We start from the raw sequence: 22,488 nt of genomic DNA on the forward strand, positions 1-22,488 counted from the left end.
CCACCCCCCACAACCCCAAGCCAAGCCTCCCCCCACACTCCCCATACCCAGTCTCACCCCCCACACTCCCATACCCAGCCTCCCCCCCACACTCCCCATACCCAGCCTCACCCCCCACACTCCCATACCCAGCCCCACCCCCCACAACCCCAAGCCAAGCCTCACCCCCACTCCCCATACCCAGCCCCACCCCCCACAACCCCAAGCCAAGCCTCCCCCCACACTCCCCATACCCAGTCTCACCCCCCACACTCCCATACCCAGCCTCACCCCCCCACAGTCCCATACCCAGCCTCACCCCCCACAGTCCCATACCCAGTCTCACCCCCATACACAGCCTCACTCCCCCACACCCCCATACCCAGCCTCAGCCCCCAGTACCCCAAACCTAGCCTCACACCCATACCCAGCCTCAACTCCCACATCCCCAAACCTAGCCTCTCCCACCCACATCCCCAAACCCAGCCTCACCCCCACACCCCCATACCCAGCCTCACCCCCATACCCAGCCTCATCCCCCACACCCCCATACCCAGCCTCACCCCCCACACCCTCACCCCCCAGTACCCCAAACCTAGCCTCACACCCACGGCCAGCCTCACCCCCATACCCAGCCTCACCCCCCCCTCACACCAAGCCTTCCACCCCCCCATCCAGACAGTTTGACCAGTGTGTGTGCCGTACCCCAGGCCAGTCATTTCTGTTCAGTCAAGCCGCAGTTGGAATGTGTGAGGGCTGGGGCGCAAGGGGGGCTGGGGGTGAGGCTATAGGTACATGGAATAACTGGGGCTGAGGGGAATGTGGGGATTGGCTGTGCCATACAGCAATGTGTTGGGCAATTGTTCTTCCTGCTGGTATATCCACGACACGGACATTCAGTGAAGCCAATCTCCATGTCCCTGCCGGAGAATGATCCAAATGGTGCCGCTTCTGCAGGTTAAAAATAAACTGCAACCAGCCTTTAGCCCCCGGGGGTATCAGCAGGCAGTGCTCAGCTCAGCACCAGCCGCCGCTGTAACTCTCTGTCCAGATGACACCTTTCAGCCGGCTCTCTTCAGTCACCAGGGGTTCTGCAGTAACCTTCACACACACACACACACACTCACAGACACACACACCCAATCACACACTCACTCACACACACACACACACTCACTCACAGACACACTCACTCACACACCCAATCACACACTCACACACACACACAATCACACACACACTCACACACACTCACTCACAGACACACACACCCAATCACACTCACTCACACACTCACTCACACACACTCACAGACACACACACACAATCTCACACACACACACACACTCACTCACAGACACACACACCCAATCACACACACACTCACACAGGCACACAGACACACTCACAGACATACAGTCACAGACACACTTCTGCACACATATTCACAATTCTCTCACACAGACTCACACACAATCACTCTTACTCATTCACTTACACACACACAGACTCACTCACGCAATCACTCTTACACATACACTTACACACACTCACAAGCTCACACTCAGACACACACACATGCACACACACATTCTCATACATACTCATTCACACACGCACACTCACTCACTCTTGCACATCCACTCATACACAAGCTAACACATTCACACACACACTGACTCAAGCATACTCTCACTCAGGTACACAACACACAGTCACTCTCCTACAGATGCATTCACACGGTCGCTCATACACAAGCTCACTCACACAGTCGCTCTTATACACACATACCCTCTCACATAGTCGATTTCATACACGTACTGTAAAACACACACACATTCACTCTCATTCACACACGCACAAACTCACTGACACACATTCACACACTCACCCTCTCACACACTCACCCTCTCTCACCCACATTCACACATTCTCTCGCACACACACACACAGTGACTGTGCAGAGGAAGTGGTCGGGGAGGGGAGAGCGCCTGGCCTGAGATCCAGTTAACCTGCTTCCCTGAGAGCGGAGGCTGAGCCGAGACAAGAAACAGGCGTTTGATCCAAAGTTGCTGCTCAAATTATGGTGCTGAAGGATTGGGGTCGGGGTCGGGCACATAGAAACATAGTAACTCGGAGCAGGGGGAGGCCATTGGGCCCTTCGAGCCTCTTCCGCCATTCAATATGATCATGGGCTGATGATCCAACTCAGTCCCCTGCTCCTGCTGTCTCCCCAATACCCTTTGATCCCTTTTAGCCCTAACTCCTTCCTGAAAACATTCAATGTTTTGGTCTCAACCACCTTATGACATAGAATTCCACCGCTCTCTGGGTGAAGAAATATCTCCTCATCTCAGGCCGAAATGACCTGCCCTGTGCCCTTACGTTGTGTCCCCTGCTTCTGAACTCCCTGGTCATTGGGAACATCCTTGGTGAGTTCATCCTGTTCAGTCCTGTTAGAATTTTATAGGTTTCTGTCAGATCCGAGCCTCCAACCCAACCCCAACCATTCTTGGGAACTCAAGTGAATAAAATCCTAACCCACACAATCTCTGCTGGTGGCAAACAGCTTTGATTGGGAACTGGATCGGACCTGTTCCAAATGTATCTCAAACTTGGCTTCAGACACTGTGCCCGTTCTAACGCAAATATCTATTCATCTCCGCGCCGTTTCAAAGTTGTTAGAAACAGGTCAAGAAACAGACTGGGAGTCCAGAGCTCTAATACCATTTTTTTTAAAAAAAGCAACATGTTAGAGATCAGAAATAAAGACTGGCGCTACCGGTGTTATGAACCATGTCAGCGTTTTCCACAACTATTTTAGCACGCTCGTGAACAAGGACATTGTGAAATTAATTGTTGTAGAAATATCCTGTCTTAGAATTTCAAATAAACTCACCCATCACATACAAACGGACGCAGCTCAATTCCCCTGCACAACATCCCAGTTCTGGCAGAATTCAACTTCATAAAGGCGCAGCAGAGAGATTTAAATAAAACTGGTCACTTGTTTTGAAACCTGCTCGGAAGTGCCATTGCTTGAAACCGGGGCCTCCTGGCTCAGAGAGAGGGACTCGACCACTACACCACAAGAGCCCTCAGTGCTCCTTGGCAAATACAGCCTTTATTCGGTTTGTACACTGAAAATACAGGTGCCCAGTTGGTTTACTCTGCACCTGAACAACATTAATGTCACGGCTGGGCCTTTGTCTTTCAGTGTCGAACCTGAAAAGGGAACTGTTCTGAGGCGCTCAGTTTTGATCTGTCTTTCTCCACCGCTGGGTACATCTGCACCAAATTGCTTACGTTCTACCTCATCCCTGGTTTCCACAAGTCTTTCCAATTAACACTTGATAGTGTGCACTGTATATTTAGGATGAGCTTTTTATTTTTTTTAAATTAAGTGTCCAACCCTGAAATAAGTTCCAAACATTTAAACTTCGTCAGATTCCATGTCCCCCTAATCTTACATCTCTTCTGGCCTGACACGGTCCCAGCAATTTAGCAATTGGGGAGTTCCAGCATTCGCTGGCTCGATCTTCCTTATCGGAGCATGTGAGAGCAGCAAGAATTAGTCAGGCCTCCTGTGTGTCCATATTTAGAAAATTAACCAGTTCAAATCTGTGATTACAGCAGGTTGTTTTTGGGAGGGGGAGAGTTTGATCCCGGACCTCACGACTCAGAGGTAGGGACACGACCACCGCATCACAAGAAGTCCAGCAGTCTCAGATCCGCCATCCAGCCTAGCCTTAATAACCTTCCACCAACGCCTTACTTGACATTAACCTATTCCTCTCTTCTTTCTAAAACATTCATAGACTCTGCTTCCACCACCCATCCAGGGAAGAGCCTTCCTGAGAGAGAGAAATCGCCTAACCTCTGTTTTGAATAGATGGCCCTGATTTTTAAACAGTGACTCCCAGTCACTTAGCATCATTTTTAAAATCAATAAAGTCCGAGCAAGAGTGAGACATAACCAACTTGTGTCGAAATTGATATTAGAGTAAAAAATGAGGTCTGGAGATGCTGGAGACCACAGTTGAAAATGTGTTGCTGGTTAAAGCACAGCAGGTCAGGCAGCATCCAAGGAATAGGAAATTCGACGTTTCCTGATGAAGGGCTTATGCCCGAAACATCGAATTTCCTGTTCCTTGGATGCTGCCTGACCTGCTGTGCTTTAACCAGCAACACATTTTCAACATCGAAATTGATATTGCCAGTTCGCCAACAAATTGGAGAAGAAATCTTTCTTCTCGATGTCTCTATGAATTCCCTACAGCCTATATCTTGTGATTTCACTGGGTTCTATATACTGTTTGTTAGACAAGTCACATGAAGTTTATATGCAGTCTGCCGTGTGTTATTTAACCAGTGAGGGTCAGTACTTATGCAGCGCAGTTGGAACTTTCAGAAACACGGTTCCTGCTGTCACTGTCTCTGATGGCCGCTGACAATGGCGAGCTGTTTGTGTAATGTTTATAGATGTGTTGCGAGTTTGCTGCTGTCAGTCCGTGGGTCTGAGTGTACAGTGCAGTGCTGTGTCTGATGGGAATCTCGGTAGTGGAGTCAATCCCAAGGAACGAGTTCTCCCCAGGTAATTGTCCTGTTTAATGCAGTGTCTGCGGATCGGAGAGTACGCTGCTTGGCTGCTGGATTGGAGGTCACAGGAGCTGTGCTTGGAAAGTTTATACTGCCTGTACAATTCTGAAGCCCCTTCGCAGTCACACCGTGGACAACGCAGCGAAAGGTATGTGGGCCAATATCACAGCGTGAGGAGGACCACGTGACGGGGAGCATCTTTCTGAGCTGCTCAAATTTGACCAAAAACAAACAAAAAAGTCTTGATTCACTTTTGATGGGAATGTATCTACTGCTGCGGCGGCACTGGCTCAGTGGTTAGCCCTGCTGCCTCACAGCGCCAGGGACCCCGGTTCGGCTTCAGTCTGGGTGGGGTTCACACACTCTCCCCGTGTCTGCGTGCATTTCCTCCCAAAGATGTGCAGGTTAGGGGGATCGCTCATGCTAAGTTGCCCATAGTGTTAGGTGCATTAGTCAGAGAGAAATGCTTCCGGTGTGAATTACTCTTCCGAGGGTCAGTATGGCCTTGTTGGGCCGAAGGGCCTGTTTCCACACTGTAGGGGATGTTATCATATCGCATTATATTCCTCTTTCATGCCAATTGTTCGCTCTTGGCGAATATTTACATGTGAATTATGTGCACCATTGCAGTGTTAAATGTAGAGGTCACACTTAAAATCAACCCGCACTGTTTAATTTTCACCCTTTGGCACCTCCTCCCTCCATCCACTCCCGGGTTGGCGTTTTAACTGAGGACCTGGAATTATTGAGATTTAACAGCAGACTTCAAGAAAACTTGAAGGAGCATGTCCATAATGTCCAGAGAACAAATAACGCTGGAGATCACAGCGGGTCAGACAGCAACCATGGGGAGAGAGGTGCTTGGGTCATGGATGACCCGCTGTGATCCCCAGAATCTTTGTTTTCAGCACAGATTCCAGCATCTGCAGGAACTGGCCCCTGCATTGTGTCAAAAACGTCCTGCAGCAACTCCAGACGGGAGCAAGACCAGGGACTTATCTTGCTCCCTGTAAATCTCAACACATTCGCTTCGAGTATTTAACTCCGGAATCCCTGTGCTGATAACGGAGAGGCTGCTGCTGTGCATAACAGGAAGATCTTTGCTCACTTCAGCTAGACTGCCCTGGCCTGTTTCCTCATCCTCTCGAAGTTTCTCACCTCGCATCAGTCAATCACTCTGTCTCAGTGGGGAAGAGGAAAGAGCGACTTGTTTAGATAATGTAAATTCCATTATTGCTGCCCCCATCAATCTTGGTTTATTTAATCTACCAGTCTCTGCTGAGCAGTAATTAAGCCTCTCCTATTCTGTCTGGATCCATGCACTGGTGCTGTGGCAGGTGGATTTATCTGAGAGCCGTCTCGGAGCTGGCTTCCTGGAGAAATAAAGTGACCGGGCAGCAAAGAGTTAAGTGGTCCATGTTGGACTCTAAGAAATTATGGTTAATTATGATCCGAACAGAGGCTGGGAGTTGAAACATACAGGTGGATGTTCATTTTATTCAGAGACTGTGTTCAATTCCCCGTTCAGGCGAACACATGGAGGTGGCTGGGGTGGGGGTGTTGGGGGGGCGTGTGTGGGGGTGTTGGGGGGGGGGGGGTGGTGAGGTGTCTGTATTTGGTGAAAACCCATGAACATCAACAGAGAGCGAACCGGGCGCAGGGAGGTCGCCACTCCAATGCAGCGCAGAGCGCAGGCGGCCGAATGAGTTAAAATTCACTTAAATAGGACGCTTTTCTGCGCATCTTCTATCCCCATTCCCACACTCCAGAGACAGGGAATTCCGCCCCTCTAGCTCTGAGACACACTGAGGGGGGAAGTGTGGAGCTGGGGCCTGAGCGGAAGCGAGCCCAGAGAGAGCTCCCGGCCGAACAGCTACATTATTGGAGTAACCATTTCACATTAAATACACCAAGCCGCTGCTGTTTGGGAAGCCCTCACCTTGTTTGGATAGAAACAGGCGGCAGGCAAACGCAGCGCTAATCGCCCCCGCTTTAACACGCACCTTGTGAACTGCTTTCACTGAGAGCAACTGGCAGGTTGTCTCCTCAGCCCGGCGTCTGTCCAGGCGACACTTTCCCAGCTCCTAACCACAACGCAATGGGGAGCTGCGTCGAGGAGCTAGCACGGGCGAGATGGGCCGACTCGGCGCTCAGGGTGCCTTCCAGTGCAGGTGAATGGGAGCAGCTGGCCAGGGCACGAACTGGAGGGGACAATCCTCAAAAAGGGTGGGGAAACCACAACAGACCATCCCGCGAGTCCCGGGGGCAGTGGGACTGGGAGCAGAGTGCTCCAGAACTCGCCACTGAGTGAGACAGCAGCAGCCGGGGAAAGGGGCAGAGGGGGCTGGGCTGGGCTGGAATACCCCCCCCCCCCCCCCCCGTGAATTACCCCACAGCATTGGCAGAGTTTGGCGCTTCCAGTTCTCCGAGAGGTAGATGCGTTCGGAGCGGAATCTCTGTGAGCAACGAATTCTTCACACACACACACACACACACACATAAACACACAGATACACACACACACAGACATACACACACACACACAGACACACACACATAAACACACAGACACACACACACAAACACACATAAACACACAGACACACACACACAGACACACACATAAACACAAAGACAGACACACACACACAGACACACACACACATAAACACACGAACAGACACACAGACACACACACATAAACACACACACACAGACACACATCTCTCTCGGATTTATATGCGGCCAGCATCTGAAGGTCAGCGCCACACCGCCCAAAATGCTAAATACCGAACTGGGGAAAGTCACCGGGCGAGGAGACCTTTGGGGTGGTGTTTGATTGCTACCAGCTCTCCCTCTCTGTTCTGAGCTCGGCTGCTTTCCGCCGGCTTCAAGCGTCTTGGAAGCTCCTCAGTTGGTGTCTGGCGCATGTTGCTCATCCTCGCTTGACCTTGGACTCAGCCAGCAGCCTCCTGCCCAGCCCCGGCAGGGGAAGGATTGCCCACATTGCCAATCTAACAGCACTCCCCCCACCCTCCCCAAACCAACCCAACCCAGCCCACCGCCCATCTATCTGAGAGAATTGTCGCTACGGCATCGAAATAGTAATTCACTTTCTGTTTTCGGATGTTTAGACTCAGCCGCGGTAAAGCTGGTCAGATGTATTGCAATTAAGAGGAACTATTAAACTTAGGTCTAACAACACATACACATCGCAACTCGACCTCACAATAGGCAGCAACACTTTGTGCAAATGGGTCCGGTACCAACACATCTTTCTAAATCCCATCCCCCGATATTTCTCCCTCACTATCTCAACGCTGCAATCATCTTCAATTCAAATTAAGTACAGTGCGCGTTTTATTACAGCGACGGTAAATACAAAGGCTGTCTCTGCGTTAAGAGAGAGAGAGAGAGGGGGGGGGTGGTGGTGGTGGGGTGGGGAAATATTGCAAACAAGATTGCTTCCCGTTTCATGTATAAAACCTTCGAACAAAGTACCGCTGTAAAGCCAAAAAGCTCCATCAGGACAAGAAGGGGAGAGCACTTACCGCTGACAGAGGCTGTGTGTCAGTGAGAGACAGTGGCGCTTGCATCGCCGATAGGGAACACGCTGTTGCTGTCTCTGCCTGGCGGCTGCTTTTGCGATGCCGTGATTTCTTTCTCCCCAAGACTGACTTCTTCCATCTACTTCAACGCTCCTTCTAGAGGCAGGGATCGGCAGCCCCCGAGGGTGGGCTGGAAGGAGCTTTCCTACCTGTCAGCTTCCAGATTGGTGACTACTCGGTTTTCAGGCTCTCGTTATTGATAATAGCATCCTCCTGAAGCTGAGCGAGGGTTGACAGGACTGTGCGCTCTACTCTGTACGGACGGCAGGGCACTGGGAATTCTGGCTCTTTCAGACTGAGGAATTTGCAAGTGAATTCAGTGGGAGCTTACAGTGAAGTGGTTTATATGAATAGAACCTCCCCCCGCCATAAACACACACACACACACAGATAGTGATGGATTGACCTCTCTGTTTGAAGTCTTAAGCAATGGCATTCTCTCCCACCTCTACACCCTCCCCCCCCCCCCAAAGCAAAATATAATCTGCTTTCTTTCATGATCTGTGATAATAAAAGATGAAACAAACCTACAAATTGTAAACCATTTTCAGTTCAGGCACCTCCACCCCACAGAGTAGCCTTTGCAGTTCCCCAGCAGAACCAGAGACCAGCAGCTCATTGATCAAAACACTGTCTCAAACAGCAGCCACCTCCTGGAACACAACTTGTGATTTCTTATCTTTCATTGGCAAAACATAATATACAAAAGCAAAAGAAAACAGTAACATTCTGGTGATGAAAGGCTCAATTATTTTGGACATACATTGCTTCACTACTCTTAAAGAACTAATATATTCATAGAATTCTAACAAGAAAATGCTTTTGCGCTAAATGACTTACTTCAGTTGCTGGTTATGTAAATATTTTGCTGTAAAGTAATTCTTGCTTTTGCTGGTTAACTCTCTCAGCAACACTAAAACGTATGTGTGTGCAAGAAGAGACAGATAGATTGTGTGTTTGAGAATGTGTGTGAGAGAAAGCATATACCTGTATGTGTGTGAGACGGTGTTCTTGTAAATAATGTGTACATTTGTGATTTTGTGTATGTGTTTGTAAGGGTGTGTTTGTAAGTGTGAGAGTGTGATTATATCATAGGACATAGAACACAGAACAGTACAGCACAGGAATGGACCCTGTGGCTCACAATGTTGTGTAAAACATGATATCAAATTAAACTAATTCTTTCTGCCTGCCCTTGGTCCATGTCCCTCTATTCCTTACATATTCATGTCTATCATTGTGCACATGAATGTATATGTTTTTGAATAAACCCTGTCGAGGTATCATTTTTTCTAGTATCCATCCCCTGAGCAACTGAAGCAGCAGGCTTTGAATCTCATTCACATTCCATGGGAACACTTGTCTTACTTTCCAAAGCTGGCTGGTTCCTCTCTGTGCCAGGTGAGAAAGAGCACTTTAATCCCGCCTTCTAGATATTGCTCTGTACCTAATAGGTTATTGCACCTCAAAGACATATCCTTTTCTAACGTGTTTGTAATTTCTGCCAGCATTGCCATTTCAGTCACTGAGTTTCAGACCCTCATTCATTCTTTGAATGGAAAAAGGCTCTTTGAAATGCCCTTCTAACCTTCCATCAATTACTTTAAATCGGTGCCCCTGTTTATTAAAGAACAAAGCAAATTTACAGCCCAGGAACAGACCCTTCAGCCCTCCAAGCCTGAACGGATCCAAAAGTACTGTGTAAACCTATCGGTCAATTCTTAAGCATCTGCATCCCTCTATTCCCCACCTACTCATGCATTTATCCAGACACATCTTAAATGAATGTACCGTGCCTGCCTCTACCACCTCTGCTGGCAACGCATTCCAAATTGACCTGATAGGGGGATGTAAGACCTGCCTATCCACCCCGGCTAAACTCCCATAATTTTATCGACATCAATAAAAGTATCCACCACCACCCCCTCCAAAACTCTCTGGTTGTATCTAATCTTTCTTACAATTAGCATGTGCTGAGTAACACTTTAATGTCACAAGAAGCTGGACATGGCAAGAACTAAAACAGGGAGCAAAGAAAAGTTAGTTTGAAAAAAAGAACTGATTTTTTTGAGTCAAAGCCAGCCTGTTATTTGACACTGAAGGTTGTTGCAGTATTTTCACAAATGGTCTCCGTGGAAAAGCTAACGTAAGTACCAAAAAAGAATGAAACTAATTGAAAGGTCACTTTGCTTAATAGCTCATGCAGCATTACATTGATGTTAGATCATTGGCAGAGTCCATAGCATTTAAAAGAATATTCCTATTAGTTGAATAGCAGATGAGAATCCAAAACTGTTCGGCAGTATTTAATTGGAGTCACTCCTGTTATTACAGTTTTATGTGTATGTGGCTTTTTATTGAAGAGACACTTCCAGGCTTGCTCTCCCACTAAAAACTATCAGCCCATTCCTTTCTGTTCTGTGGTACAATTGTTTTACAGCAACTGCACAGGTTGTCTTAAAAAAACTTTTCTCTTGACTATTGTTTTGCTGCCAGAAGCCATGCATTCTCCAATAGTTACAAATGATCCACCCAGCAATAACACAAAATAAGGTTTGATTGGGTCAGGAGGACAGGCTGGTGTCTCAAACACCATGTCAAGCACCTATACCAATGAGAGGTAAACCGCATATAGAAGTACGGATCACAGCCACCTGTTTTATAGTTTGGTGCTGCTTCCAGAAGTACCAGCTAAATTATTGTCAACATCTATATTAAAGGCTTAACAACTATACTTACTGATTCACAAGGTATGGGCGTCACTAGTTTTGCCAGTATTTATTGCTCATCCATAATTGCTCTTGAGAAAATGGTGATTTGCTTCTTGAGCTGTTGCAGTCCTTGAGGTAGAGTGGGCACCCATAATGGTGTTAGAGGGGAATTTTAGGATTTTAGGAATTCTGGGGGCATATCTCTAAGGTGAGAGGAGAAAGACTTAAAAAGGACATGAGGGACAACTTTTTTACACAGGGAGCGGCTTGTGTGTGGAATGAACTCCCAGAGGAAGCAATAGATGCAGGTACAGTTACACCATTTAAAAGATATTTGGATAAGTACATGAATAGGAAAGGTTTGGAGGGATATAGGCTAAGCACAGGCAGATGGGACTAGTTTAGTTTGGGATTATGATTGGCATGGACTGGTTGAATTAAAGGATCTGTTTCCATGCTGTATGGTTGTATGACTCTATGATTTTATCCCGATAACAGTGAAGGAATGGTGATATGGTTCCAAATCAGGGTGGCGCGTGACCTGAAGAGGAACATACACATGCTTGCATTCCCATGTGTCCTCTGATGTTAAGTGCATATATAGATGTTAAATCTTGTTTTGTGCAATCTTTGGGCTGGGTTTGGATTCCCTGAAGTGACTTGAAGAAGAATTCCTTCCGCCTGTGAACCCTGCATTTTGTTTTGACTTTCCCCACAATTACATGGCTGAGGTTACATGTGGAAAGTGAGATTGGGGAAGAGAACGTTGCATGTTATGTTGCACCAGTAAATGGGTCAGTCTTGATGAAACTGACTAAAGTATTTCTCGCGCATTGTCTTTGGAGCTGCTACCAATAGTAACTCCAATGAAATGAGGGCAACATTGAACCCCCGTTCAGTGAGCATTATTGTACCATGTATGAATTCACCATATAAACTCAGTTATTGAGTACATTCAAGGTGTACCTTTGTATGTTTAGTCCAATCACTTTATATAGGCAGCTTTTATTATTTAGGTGATGCGCCAAAACATAACAACAATGTGGATCAGTTTTCATTTTAGAAACCTTTCCACAGAACAACAGAAGTTTCTTGAGAAGGGTTAGTAATCTGGAACCATTCCCTTTGTTTCTTTTCCCACAGATGAGGCCAGACCCACTGAGTTGCTCTAGCAATTTCTGTTTATGTTTCAGATTTCCAGAAATTGAAGTTCTTTGTTTTATTGTAACGGTATTGTCGGAGTTAGTTCTTTACTCTCATTGCTGAATGAATGAATGCTTCAGGCAAATAACTGTAATGAAAGTTTGGAATTATTAAATAGAGAACATTTAGGAATGGAGGTTACTCAATGGAAGAAATTGACTGTACTCATCAGGGAGGATTTGATTGGCTAAGCAGCATGCTAACATGATCTGTGACATCAACATTTTCCAATGAATAAGCAATGGATAAGATTTGTTACTAATGTGAATATTGACCTAGTTAGTATATTTATAAAGCTGCACACATCTTAAGAAAAATTTAGTAAATAGCAATAACTTTTGCTCATTCAACTGGATATATTAAGAATGAACAAAATTAATTTTACACATTGACATTTGATGCAAAGATCTAACTTTGGCCTTTTCGGTGATAAGGTGATGCCCATTGCAGCAGTTGAGTGATTTGCCATTGGAACAACCCCATGTCTGTAGTCTTTACTGGAACCTATAAAGCCTCTGGGCCCATAAAACCCATCAGGATTTCTGCTCCTGGTTGCTACATGAGACCCCTGCTTCTGTATAAATATGATCTTGAAGAAATAAAAGACCCTCCTCACCCAGTGCCTGAGGGGACAGAGTGTCCAGCTGGGAATAGCTAGCTCGACAATCACCTGCCAAGACTGGGGCTGTCATAGACTGAGATGGCTCTGTGTGGGCCAGTGCCACCCAGAGTAGAGCAGTTTAAACATAAATTAAAATGATTGGTGTTGAATTGGGTTGATTGACCACACAAGTGAGCAGCTGTTGTTGAGAAGCATAAGTAGTGAAATAAATATCAAAATGGGCTTGAATTGTTTAACACACACATTTACTATTTGTCCAGTAAAGGAGGAAGTGAATGGGGCTTGTAATATTGTAAGTGCATTCATATTCTCAGGGGAGATTATGGCATTGTGGTAATGTCACTGGACGAGTCATCTCGACTCACAGGCTAATGCTCTGGGGTCATAGATTCAAATCCTGGAAGCAGATGAAACGTAAATGCAATAATGTATCTGAAATTGAAAGCTAGTCTGGGTAATGGTATTAGAATGCAGAGCAAGAACTGAGGTCTGTGATTAACTGCATGGCCTTGCAAGAATTGGGGGTTGCTTATGTTGGTCTGTTGTGGGTCAGGATGCTCGCTACATGCAATGTCTTGATGCTGTGTCCAGACAGGTTGAGAGGAAGATGATTTTTCAGGAGCATGAGAATACATGAGGAAACTCAACACATCTTGCAGCATAAATGGAGACAGAAGCAGAGTTAATGTTTTGAGTCCGATATCATTCTTCTACAAAACTCCAATGTATTTTTGTCGGCCTGTATGTACATTTAGAAAGGGTTTAGAAGGGGCTTCGAGTTTTAACTTGTAAAATTGCATGTTACGATTTCATAGCCTTTTATTTTTGGTTAGAATCCATTTATTTATAACAACTAGTAGTTTTTGTTCAGTATTGAAACCGGCTCCATGTTTTTTATAACCGGAGTCTATCAGACTGGTATACTGGGACTCTGTACTTGGATCAAAGTTTTAATTTTTGTGCCGATTCCTGGGATAATGGGGCTTGATTTCCAGATCGTTACCCCAGTGAGGCCTGACAGTGAGAGCTATGCTGCTACAAGTATTTCAGATTCCCTTTGCATAGCAAGGGAAAGGACAACATGTTGCCCATTTCTAATACCAGCTCTTGCTGGAAAAGTACAAACTGGAGTAGATTGAGTAACAACAAAGTGGGGTTCATCTATAATTAGGTTTAAAGCTACTCATACTCGAAGTGAGCGGCTGTTTAGGTGGCCTAGTATCGAAAGGTATCTATCTGTAAATGCAACCAAGGGATGTCAGATTGTTTTAAAAGCCCACCTAGTTCACTGATGGCCTTTAAGGAAATAAATCTGCCATCCTACACGACACTGGTTGAGGAAGCAGGAGACGGTACCCAGACTGTGCTGAAAGGGAAACAAATTCAATCGCTAGACAAATTTAAAATTGAATATGGTAGAAATATTGGATAGTCTGTGAACCTGACAACACCCAAGGACTGCATGAGGTGCACCTAAAGGTACTGAGGGAGCAAAGAACAATCCAGCACAAAGAGGCCCTTCGGCCCACCATGACTGCACTGACACATGATGCCTTTCCCCAAATTAAAAGCCTTTGCCACTATGCAATCTGGATTCTTCTGTCCCCTGTCTATTCATGTACCTGTCAAGATGCCTTTTAAACATTGCTGTTGTATCTGCCTCCATTACCTTCTCCAGCAGTCTATTCACTCTCTATAAAGCCTTGCCTCTCACATCTCCTTTAAACTTATCCACTTTTACCTTAAACCTATGTCCTCTGGCAACTGACATTTCTACCCTGGGAAAAAGACTCCAACTATCCATACTATCCTTGCCTCTCATAAGCTTGTAAACTTCTTTCAGACTACCCCTCATCCTTTGGCATTCAAGTGAAAACTAATCAATTGCACCTCATAGCTAATACACTCCAAACCAGGCAACATCCTGGTCAACTGTTTCTGTACCCTCTCCAAAGTCTCTATGTCCTTCTGGTATTGTGGCAACCAGAATTATATACAATATTCCAAATGTGGACTAATTAAAGTTCCATACTGCTGCAGCATGACTGGCCACGTTTTATACTATTTGCTCCAATCGATGAAGGTAAACATGCAAATGCCTTCTTGACCACCTTATCCTCTTATGTTGCCACATTCAGGGAACTGTGGACCTGTACACTAAGATCCCGCGATGTTGATACTTCAAAGGGCACTGTCATTTATTGTATATTTCCCTTTTTCATTAGATCTTCCAAAATGTATCACCTTGCGTTTGTCCGGATTAAACTCCATCTACCATTTCTCCATTGAAATCTCCAGCCCATCTATATCCTGCTGTCTCCTTTTGCAATCCTCCTCACTATCGCCAGCTACCCTGAACTTTGTGTCCTCTGCAAACTTTATAATCATCCTACGTACATTCTCCATCAAATCATTTATATATATTGCAAACAACAGACATCCCAGTAATGATCCCTGTGTAACACCACTGGCCTCAGATCTCCAGTCAGAAAAATGCTTTTCCACTGTTAATCTCTCTCTTCTACAGCCAAGCCAGTTCTCTGGCCTTCTTGCCAGATCACCACGAATCCCATTTGACTTCACCTTCTGTGCCAGCCTGCTATGAGAGGCCTTGTCAAAAGCCTTGCTAAAATCATACAGACAATATCTACCACCCTGACCTCATCAATCATCTTTGTCAATTTTTCAAAACACTCAATGAAATTTGTGAGACATGATCTTCCCTGCACAAAACCTCCCTGCCTATCACAGTGAGAGTGGAAATTGCAGAGGCACTGGTGAAAGTTGATCAGAGGTAGTGATCCACTGGACTCATGATTGTAAATGTTGCACCCTTGTTCACAAGGGGGTGTATGGTTAAGCCCAACAACTACAGACCAGTCAATTTAACCTTGGTGGCTGATACAATAACTGAGGATGAAATTAATAAGTACATGGACAAATGCAGGCTAATTAAGGAAAATCATGCTTACCTAATCATGGGCGGCACGGTGGCACAGTGGTTAGCACTGCTGCCTCACAGCGCCTGAGATCCGGGTTCATTTCCTGACTCAGGCGACAGACTGTGTGGAGTTTGCACGTTCTCCCCGTGTCTGCGTGGGTTTCCTCCGGGTGCTCCGGTTTCCTCCCATAGTCCAAAGATGTGCGGGTCAGGTGAATTGGCTATGCTAAATTGCCCGTAGTGTTAGGTAAGGGGTAAATGCAGGGGTATGGGTGGGTTGTGCTTCGGCGGGTCGGTGTGGACTTGTTGGGCCGAAGGGTCTGTTTCCACGCTGTAAGTAATCTAATCTAATCTAATTTACTTGAGATTTTTGATATGGCAACATAGAGGATTGATGAGGGTGGACTTCCAAAAGGAACTTGATGCCTTGTTGCACTGCAGATTTCATGAAATAAATTATAATTTATAGAATAAAAGGAACAGTAACTACATGGATACAAAATTAGTTGAGTGACAGGGAAACTGAGGGCGATAGATGATGGGTGTTAGGTGTTATTTTGGGTAGGGCAAAGTTTGAAGTGGAGTCCTCCATGGGTTAGTTTTGGGACACTTGTTTTTCCTGATATATGTTAATGAACTGAACCTTGGTGTGCAGGGAATAATCTTAAATAAACGCCAGTGATGCAAAATTTGCAAACATGTAAACTGTGAGAACAGCAGTACAGAAATTCAAAAGACATAGACAACAAGGCAAAGTGGGCAACAAGACCACAATCAAGGTTCAGTGTGGTATATTTTGTTGTAAAGTATAGCAAGGGGCAACATAGTGTAAGAGGGTGCAGGAGTATAAGGACCTGGGAGTACATCTAAATAAATTATTTTGTCGCAGGACAGTGGGAGAGCAGTAAATGAAACATGCAGTATTCTAGGCTCTATTCATACAGGCATAGAGTACAAGAACAAAAGAATTATGTGCAATGTATGAAACACAGTAATTTGGTGTTAGCTGGGGTTTCTTACTTATTACAATGGCACATTTATTGAATATTAGAACTGTTTAGTGTTTGTGGAATATCAAGTTCATCTAAGAGTGAATGGCCTAGAAAGTGGGGCAAAACAAGACTCTACCATATCAGGTCAACCCAGGATAAACCTGGTAGGAGAAAGTGAGGACTGCAGATGCTGGAGATCAGAGCTGAAAATGTGTTTCTGGAAAAGCGCAGCAGGTCAGGCAGCATCCAAAGAACAGGAGAATCGACGTTTCGGGCATGAGCCCTTCAGCTTATCTGGTCACCACACTTTAGAAGGACATAAAGCATTGGAGGGAGTTCAGTTGGGGTTTGCAGGAATTAGATTCCCTACTGTATGGAAACAGGCCATTTGGCCCAACAAGTCCACACCGACCTTCTGAAGAGTAACCCACCCAGACCCATTTCCCTACTCTATATTTACTCCTGACCAATACACCTAACACTATGGGTAATTTAGCATGGCCAATTCACCTCACCTGCACATCTTTGGATTGTGGGAGGAAAGGGGAGAACATGCAATCTCCACACAGACAGTTGCCTGGGGTGGGAATTGGGTCCTGGGTACTGTTAGGCAGCTGTCCAAACCACTCAGCCACCATGCCACCCTAAATGGCTCCAGGGATGAGGAATTGTGAAGATCGATTGGAGAAGCTGGGACTGTTCTCCCTGGATGAGAGAACACTGAGAGGAGATCTGGTCAAAGTATTCAAAACCATGTGCAATTTGGACAGTTTTTTAGGGAGAAAATGTTCCAACTCATAAAAGGGTTAGGAATGCAAGGCACAGAATTAAAGATACCTGTATGAGTGAAAACGTTATGATGAAAAACCCAGATTGAGTTTAGGGTCTGGAATGCACTGCCTGAGAGTGGGGTGGAGGCAGATTCAATTGGATCCATTTCAAGGAGATTGCTGCAGTTATTTGGAAATATGTAATGCTCAGGTTTATGATAGAGAACATTCTGCCCATCCAGTTTGTTCTCTCACGCAATTACACCCTGGTTGATTTGTACCTTGACTCCATTTACCCGTCTTGACTGTGGAACCATTAACACTCTTTGCCCAGCAATATTGAAATGTTGAATTGACCTCCTTAACCATAACAGATCTTGGGGTCAAATGTTCCAGGTTCCACTACCTTTTGTTGCAAAGAAGTGATTTTTCACCTTACCTTGAGCCAGCCTTGTTCTTTTTTGAAGCCTATGTCCTCTTATTCAGGAATATCCTACCAGAGAAAATAATTTCTCATTATCTCCCCTAATCAATTCTTTAATCATCTTCAATTAATTAGATCAACTGCAAGTTGTTGATATTGGAGTTATACAAATCTAGTCTTTGCAACCCATCTCGTAACTTTGGTTCCCTTAGGCTAATATATCTGTCCTGAATTGAGACACCTTCAACAAAACTCAGTGCTGAGGTAGAGTTTGTGCTGAAACAACACTTTTGAATTCCAATCCCTTCAGCTGAATGGCCAATATTCCATTTGCCTTGATTACTTTATATCCCCAGGCATTCACAGCTTGTGTGCATGGACATCAGGTCCCTTGTATGGTGCCTTCTTGTGAAGTTAACAACCTTATCTTTGTAAGATCACAGGAACAAGTGGCAGAAGTTACAGTTTAGTGTTGCTATAACTGATATACAGAGTGTAATAAACAGGGATTGGGAGGCTGGCTGGAGATACATATGTTAGGAAGTAAATCACACAATATATTGCTCAGAACATCATCCATCACTTCCCACATAACTCTCTAGATCTTGCTAAACCTTCTCTTTATGCATAATTAACCTAAAATGGTATAATGATGAAAAATTTGAAACTATAATCCCCTTTGTTCCATGATACACAAATTTAAATTAACCATCTGAAGCATTTTGTAGTTATCTCACTGAAAGAGTGGGCCACTTTTGGATATATAGCACCTTTAAATATTTATTATTTGCTAAGTGTCTTTGCAGAGAAAAAAGAAATTCCAACATGCACTCAAAAAAGACATGCAACAATGTACTATAAATCTGAAAACAGCCACGTAGGCCCAGAAGACTGGGATGAAGGAATTGGTCCATAGGGAGAGATAAGGGCTTATTTTCCCTAGAGTTTAGAAGGAGGAGATGTAATCTCATTGAAATATATAATGTTCATTAAAAGCAAATTCTGTGAGATGTCCCTGCATGCGTGGAATTCAGAATATGGAGTTACAGTCTCAGAATAAGGGGTTGGCCATTTAGAGGAGAAAGTGAGGACTGCAGATGCTGGAGATCAGAGCTGAAAATGTATTGCTGAAAAAGCGCAGCAGGTCGGGCAGCATCCAAGGAGCAGGAGAGTCAACGTTTCCTGAAGAAGGGCTCATGCCCGAAACGTCGACTCTCCAGCTCCTTGGATGCTGCCTGACCTGCTGCGCTTTTCCAGCAACACATTTTCAGTTGGCCATTTAGAACTGAGATAATGGGAAAATTAGAATCATAGAATCCCCATTGTGCGGAAGCAGGCCATTCAGTCTATCAAGTCCACACCAACCCTCCAGAGAGCATCCCACCCAAACCAACTCATCTCTGCATTTCCCCTGACTAATGAACCAAACCTACACATCCCTGAACACTACGGGCAATTTCCAATGGCCAATCCATCTAAGCTGCACATCTTTGGACTGTGGAGGAAAACCAGAGCACCCAGAGGAAAGTCACACAGATGTGGGGAGAATGTGCAAACTTCACACAGTCACCCGGGATGGAATCAAACCCCGGTCCCTGGTTCTATAAGGCAGCAATGTTAACCATTGAGCCATTTGCCATCCCAACTACCCATTGAAAGGATAGTGGATCTTTGGAATGCATGAGATCTAAAGTTGCTCATGTTGACCCTATTAAAGATACATATTGCTAAATTTGGGCTATAAAGGAAATTAAGAATTATGGGAATGATACAGGCAAGTGGGAGTGAGTATGTAGGCCACTGAATAATCACATTGAATGATCAGTTTGATGAGGGACATAACTTACTTCAGCTCCTATTTCATCTACATAACAAAGATATTGTTTAACTAAAGAAAAGGGGTCACTTTAAAATTATTAATATACAATGTCTATTACCATTACTAATCAAAGTTTGGGCTAGCAACAATAGACAATCATAAAAAATCTTAAAGAATACAACTTACTTTATTAAGAAGACTGTGACAGTGAATAATGATGAAACAGGTTACTTTATGGATGAAGGGAATGGTATGTGCTTTAACACATTTTGTGTCCTATGACCTACAATTAGAATTTGGAATGATGTAGACAAGAACTGTGAATTACCAGTCAATAAAAAAAACAAATTCAATTTTTGTCTGACTTTTTAGCATTCAGTCTACAACATTCTATCAGCTCACGTTTTCTGATCTATTATCCTCAAATGTACAGGGATATGAAAGCTGCTCTGATCAAGGAGATTGTCTTTCAGTTCAAAAAGAGGGCAGTTGTTCATTTACAGATTCTCTTTTCTAGGGGCGGAGTATAATATGTCAAGCTAGTTTTGAGGTATGGTCACGCATGCTCTCCACTGGTGCCTCAGAACCGCGGGTAAGTCAGTCATCCATAACAGCAGTCATTAGGAAACTCATAGCCTAACATCAAGAATGAACTCAAAGGCTATGCTCATCAAGTATTTGGCTCACTGCTGTTAATTTAGTGCTCAGATCTATCTGACGCTATAAAGAATATAAACACCACCTGCTTGTTGCTGAAGCCCTTGATTAAATAATGCACATTTCTGTAATCTTCATTAACTAGCAAGGTTAAATAGAGGATAAATCACCTATGACAGTGAGTGACAGAGGTTTGCTCTCTGGCATGAATGAACCATGACTCAGGACTGGCATAAAAATCAGGAATGACTGAACTTCATTGCTGTGATGTTCTGCTTTGATTTTGTAGCTCAAATCTCAGGCAGGCAATGTAACTCTCACTAACACACACCGATTTTTAGTTTTCAAACACTGCCCTGGAGTTATCATTAAGCCAGATTTGTTATCTTATTTTCAACCTCACAAATGTACAATAGCAGAGCCATGTGGCAGAGGATGCATTGCAATACAAATTTTGACAAAACACTAAAACAAAGAGAAGCTCCAGTCATTAAGAACTAAAATACTACATTGAAGTGAAAGACAAATACTGTAGATGCTGAAAATCTGAAACAAGCACAGAATATGCATTTTTATTAATGTTGCTTTTTTTTCTGATACTTCAGAGCATTGCCTTTATTGTAATGTAGGAAAACATTCATATCTGCACAGCAAGCTTCCATAAACAGTAACCACATAATCCGTTGCTGGCAAGAAGCAGATATTAACCAGGGCACTGGGAATAACATTTCAGTAGCAGTTATAAAATAGCACTTATAAAGCATACGTACAGGTCCAGCTCATTTTGTTTATTGGGAAAACCAGTAAGACCAATACTTTCATTTCCAAGTATGACCAGTTTCATTACTGATATTTGCCTCTGCTGTTTAAGGCACTTCATTAACTGTGAAATGCTTGAAGTAAAAAAATCACACAACATCAGGTTATAGTCCAACAGGTTTATTTGAAATCACGAGAGCTTGTGATTTCAAATAAACTTGTTGGGCTATAACCTGATGTCATGTGATTGTTGACTTTGCCCACTCCAGTCCAACACCGGCACCTCCACATTATGGGATGCTTTGGGAGATTTTGAGGTCACAAAATGTGTTTGTTTTCTGATATTAGACTGATGTTCCCACTGTGTTCTTCAAATCTGTGTATTCTGGGAGGTCAGAGGGCACCTTGGGTTTAAACTCTCCCCTGAAAGATTTTTGAGGAATGCCAGTTTGGATAAAGCACATAGAGGAGCCTGAGCACAGACTGGACTCACAACCTTTTGATTCAGAGGTATGTCTTTTCAATATCTCTGAAAAAGCAACCAATAGCAGAGAATTGACAAAATTAAGGGACTGCTTGCAACCTTGATATCATATTTCACCCTGAGGTGACCATATATTGCAGCCATCACTGAGTCTGCTTACTTCCTACGCTGTCATTAAGTTTGACTCCATCCCCACCTCAGCTGTTCTGTTGCTGAAGCTCTTATTCTTGTTTTGGCCACCTCCACACTTGACTATTCTAACTCATTGTTGACCAACTTTGTTGTCCTATTGTCTCTAAACTGAAGACTATCCCCTTAGTTGCACCAAAGTTTGAACCCTACTATGCTCACACTGGTTAAGCAAAACCTTCACTTTAAAATTCTCTTCTCTGTCTTCAAAACCTCTATCCAGAACAAGAGGGCGTCGGTTTAGGGTGAGAGGGGAAAGGAACCTAGGAAGCAACTTTTTCACACAAAGGGGAGTGTGTGTATGGAACGAGCTGCCAGAGGAAGTGGTGAAAGCTGGTACAATTACAACATTTAAAAGGCACCTGGATGGATGTATGAATAGGAAGGGTTTGGAGGGATGTGGGCCAAGTGCTGGCATATGGGACGAGATTTAGTTTGGATATTTGGTAATGGATAGGTTGTACTGAATGGTCTGTTTCTGTGCTGTACATCTCTATCACTCTCTGACGTTATGTCCCCAATCCTTACTGGTCTCCTCCAGCTCTGAAATATCTGTGCTCATTAAATTCAGATCTCTTGAGCATCCCCTATTTTAATTTTGCCACAATTTTGGCACCTGTGTCTACAAATGCCTATGTCCTATTCCGATGAATGTCCTGCCTAAACCTATATATCTTTCTGCCTCTTTTTCTTCCTTTGAGGTATTTCTTGAACTCGACTCTTTTGCTCAT

The sequence above is a fragment of the Hemiscyllium ocellatum genome, chromosome 34 (genome assembly GCF_020745735.1).
Source record: "Hemiscyllium ocellatum isolate sHemOce1 chromosome 34, sHemOce1.pat.X.cur, whole genome shotgun sequence".
NCBI classification, from domain to species: domain Eukaryota; kingdom Metazoa; phylum Chordata; class Chondrichthyes; order Orectolobiformes; family Hemiscylliidae; genus Hemiscyllium; species Hemiscyllium ocellatum.